The sequence below is a fragment of the Palaemon carinicauda genome, chromosome 6 (genome assembly GCF_036898095.1).
Source record: "Palaemon carinicauda isolate YSFRI2023 chromosome 6, ASM3689809v2, whole genome shotgun sequence".
In the NCBI taxonomy this organism is placed as follows: Eukaryota; Metazoa; Arthropoda; class Malacostraca; order Decapoda; family Palaemonidae; genus Palaemon; species Palaemon carinicauda.
The window spans coordinates 118,882,678-118,887,677 of record NC_090730.1 but is presented as its reverse complement, the minus strand read 5'-3'; positions in this window follow the sequence as shown (position 1 = coordinate 118,887,677).

Below are 5,000 nucleotides of genomic sequence, written 5' to 3'. Positions count from 1 at the left end.
GAGTGAAGTTGTACTTTAAACCGGTAAAATGATGTTTAAGATGCGTAGGTATACAATGTCTAACAGAGCAGACACTGTGCTGTAGGAGAGGAAAACGAAGGAACAGATGGTTATAATGATGTTGATGAAGAATATACATGAGACCAACGATTGCAGGACTTAAAAAATAGGTTAGATAACCTAGCCAAGTTAATAAACAGACTTTTAGTCGAACGGGAAGAGAGGACACAGCCACAGCATCTCCAACGTACATGAACCATGATCAAACGCACACGACTGAAAGCACACATGCATATCTGAGTGAAGATATTCAAAGCACCGTAGTTCAAAAAACTGCCAGAACTGGAGGCAAGTGTTATGCCTTTTGACGACTAATGCCCTAAAGAAGGGTTTCAATTGATCTAGGTGATTTTGAGAGACTTTGAAGTAGCTACATATGAATGGTCAAAAAGATAAAAAGCAATTCAAACAATTAGATTGGTGAAAGATGCTCCAGCAATGGAGGTAATGTGTTGGCCACAAGACAGTTTAAAAAGTTATTTTGAAATAAAACGATATTTATTTGAGAATTACGCCTTACCCAATGCCAGGAAAAGGAATATAAAATAAAATTATCAACCAAAAATTCAAGAGGGTGAGTCAGTTCACAGTTTTGCAACTGGTATTTTCCGAGATTGTGATTCATTTGCTACATGCAGTGCCAATCACCCAGAAGGGGATAAAAAATCGAATGTCCGTAATCATATTCGCAGATTAGTAAACCCACATATATGTGGTTATTTATTCAATTACAATCGCTCTTTAACAGATGTAGAGATGGCGATACAAAACATTCCAGACAGTTTGCCAGAGTAAGTAAAGGATGGAGAATAACTGCCCCGATTCCGGAAAGGTGGCAGCCATGAGAACATAGGCCTATGCAATGAGGGGCAACCACCAACCCCCAAACCTGGGGAGGGGAGAACGAAGCCAGAAGGTGAGAAGAGTCTTCAGATGTTGGCAGTGTGAGGGAGAGGGGCCCCAACAAGTGGAGTGTCCCACCAACGGATCTCCTTGCTGTTATGCCTGTCATGCCTACGGTCATCTTTCTCGTGAGTGCCCAGAAAAAAACGCTGGGGGCAGGCTGGCTGTGGCACACGCAACCCTCTCCCCCTTCAATACCTGAAGGAGAGGAGGCAGAGGAAGGTGTAGACGAGAAGGTCGAGGCATGACATGACAATAGGACCAACAGTCGAAGAAGCGGTGACAATGATGGAGTACGCACTGGCACCTTCCTTGGTACCACCAACCTCACTCCCACAGCACTAGAGATAGGAGCAGGGGGCAAGGGTATTGCAAGCGAGGTTGTTGGCACGTGCCGCACATATCGGCATCCTAATTAGCGGCTTGGAATTTTAGCAGTCAGGATTGACCTACCAAATAACTTCATTCGAGCGCTGATCAACAGAGGAGCCTGCGTTTCGCATTCTTGAACAAGGAAACTCCTCAAACCCACCACAGTCAGTGGCACCCATCCTCCTTGACACGCCAAGATGATATAAACTACAGGCAAGGCATACAATGATTGTCAACTTTAAGGTGGGATCTGTGAAGTTTACACAGGATTTTTTTAATCTTGCCTACCATGTGAATTCCAGGAATTGAGGCTATTATAACAATGGAATATACATTTGCGGGAAAAAAAAGATAGAATAGCAGTAATGGAAGAAGGTGCATTTTGCCGATAGAAAGTCAGGAGAGAGTAAGTGTTTGTGCAGGAAGGGAGAGACAAGTAGGTAAGGTAACAGCTGTGCCTGAAAAAGGAGTATTGCCTCCCTAAATGCTTACGAGCATATCAGTTACCCCGTCTCAGCCTCTCCCGGAGAGAGCCAAGGTCTTAATGAAACCCCATAAAAAATGGGCACATGTAGTCTTAGAACGCTTGTCAGAAATAAAAGAGAACAGAGTGAATATTACAATAGCTAATTTCTCAAATAAAAGAGTTGTGTTAGGAAGTGATTGTGTGTGTGAATTTGGGTTATTAGAAATCAATAATAACAGGATCTTGGGAGCCACAACTCCAGCCCGCACAGACGAACGCACTCAGAACTTGATTATGCAGGTACGAAAACTATGTCCGCTAGAATATCAACCTGTAGTTAGTAACACTTTTAATAATCATTCCGATGTATTTGCAATTGGAGACAAGCCACCCGGGAGGATTGATTGATTTACCTTTAGCATTGAAATGGCATGGTAAGATTGTGTCTTGATTATAGGAAGTTGAATGCAGTCACTAAGGACAATGCATTTCCATTGCCCTTGATCAAAGAATTACTAATGAAGGTAAGGGATAGTAAACATTTTACAACTTTCGATTTATAATCTGGATACTATCAAATACCCATTCAGGAAGACAGTAAATACAAAATGTCATTCATAAACAACGATTAACTATTTCAGTTTAATTTTCTTCCTTTTGTCATTAAAATGCTCCTCATCATTTTTCTAGAGTAATGATGACATAATTAGCCATAATTATAAGGAAAACGGCAGAAGAACATAATAACAATATTCGTAAAGTTTTAGAAGCATTGCGCCGTAATAGTATGAGAATAACTTTGTCAAAGTGTAAATTTTTCTGTAACCAGGTCAAATTTTTAGGTCATAAAATAACCCCAGAAGGTATCCAACCCTGACGCAGTAAAGTAGAAGCTCTTACAGATTTCCCCAGACCATGTACCCCTAAGGAAGTAACTGGGTTCCTTGGGCTTGCTGGCTCACTGGGTATTACCATAGATTCTTAAGAGGTTTTGGAGAGATAACGAGACCCTTAGATGCTTAAAAGAACAAAAAGTAATAAATTGGGGAGTGGAAGAAGAGAGGGCCTTTAACCAATTAAAAGCTGCCTTAACTAGCAATTAGTTACTCGCATATCGTAGACTTGATCAGATGTTTTAGTGACAAAAGATACGAGGAGCGTAGATGTTGGTGGCCTAATTTCATATTGAGATGCAAAAGGTAGAGAGCGACCCCTTTATTTTGCTTTCAGGGCATTAAAAGGGGCAGAAAAGAATTATAGTACATTGTATCGAGAGACATTGGCTACTCTGTGGGTTATACAGAGGCATCAGTTCTTTTTATTAGGTTGGCCAATTGAGTTGCAAAGTGATCATCAGCCCTTACGTGATTTATTTTACAAAGTAGATTTGACATCTTGGCAAGCGAGATGGATTGAAAGATTGTTAGACTTCAACATAAACGGGTTTGACCACATAAAAGGTGAAGCTAAAAAAGTAGCTGATGCCCTTTCTAGAGGCACTGTAATAGGAGTAACAACTAGGTCACAAGAGAGGAATAAAGAACAAACCCAAAACATTGAGGGACCCCATCAAAATAGAAAACGGGATGTGAATTCACGCAAGGAACAATTAGGAAATGAGATCCACGAGGGTTAGTGGAAATGTTGGCGTGCGAGAGAGAGAGAGAGAGAGAGAGAGAGAGAGAGAGAGAGAGAGAGAGAGAGAGAGAGAGAGAGAGAGAGAGAGAGAATCTTTGTGGGTGGCAGAGAACATAACCAAGGGTGTCCGGAATGAGTCCCCTGATGATGCAGATGTGATTGACCTAGGAGGTTGGGCATAAAAGAAGTCCGAGAGGGACAGAAAAAAAAGAGGAATAGATGGAAAGAGTGCAAGCAGTGATTAAAGGGGAGTCAGATAGTTACACATCATTTCTGAATGTGCCTGATGAGAATTTTTTTTTTTTTTTATAGAGAATGATATCTTTTATTGTGCTTACGAGAAGAGGGGAGAGGAATTTTGTTCACAGGTAGTTCTTCTTCCCTCTTTAATTAATTAAGCCATCCACATTGTACATGCAAGTCCGTATGCAGGGCATTTGGCGATTGATAAAGCATTAAGGAGAGCATTTGAATCCTTCTTTTGGTTATGAAAGATAAAATCTATAGAAAATTACATAAAATTTTATCATGCTTGTAACTATTTCAAAGAACATAAAAACACTGTACTGGAAGCCAGAAAGTGGCCTGTGATTCCTATTAAATTAATGGGGTTCATATGGATATGATAGGACCATTCCCTACTGGTATAACATAAAATAAGTATATATGTGTATTTTTGGATGCATTTACTCATTACTCTCATACCTACGCAATGTTGGATAAATCAACAAATTCATTAGACCAGCCGTTGTGATCTTTCATTATTTTGATAAATGGTAACGGTCTTGAGTTTATGAATAAGGTGGTGAAATCGGTCGCAAACTTGATGAAAATTGAACACTTTTCAGTGAGTGCATATAGGCCTTCAGCTCATGGCTTAGTGGAATTGCATAATAGGGAAGTGGTGCAAATTTTATGTTACTTAGTGGCTGATGCCCCCCTCATTGGCACGCCATGCCTCCTACAGCTGAGCTAGCTTTGAACATTGCATATAATGTCTCACTCAGGGACTCCCCTTTCTTTTTAGTGTATGGACAGGATCCTACGTTACCGTATACGGTCCTGATTAAATCGCAACAGGTGCCAAATTATTCAACTGAGCAACGTGTCTATTTACTAAATCTCTAAAGGAGATCAATGGACACCACTGAAAGGTTTTTAAAAAGAGCTAATGAAAAACACAGCTTAAAGTATGATGGTCTGTTCAAAATTGCACCGCTATAAGTATTTGTGGGCGATCGTGTGTATTTAAAACGATTACAACCTAGGTAACACAAACTAGAGCCAGCGTATTTGCGTCCGTTTCGAGTAAAGATGGTTAAATCTAAAACAGAGATACAAAACTTTTTAAATGAACATCATCAGGCCCACATATATGTGGTTCGGAAGAGGCAGGTTTCAAAAGTGTCAATCAGAGTGTACCTCCTTACCCTTGCATACGCGACATTCCTCGAGTTGTTTGAACAGACCATAACCCTTCTTTTGACTTGTTCTAAATAAACTTGATGATAACAATGTGTTCTTAAGTGGGTGCTTAATATAGTGAAGTAAAGTGTTGTGA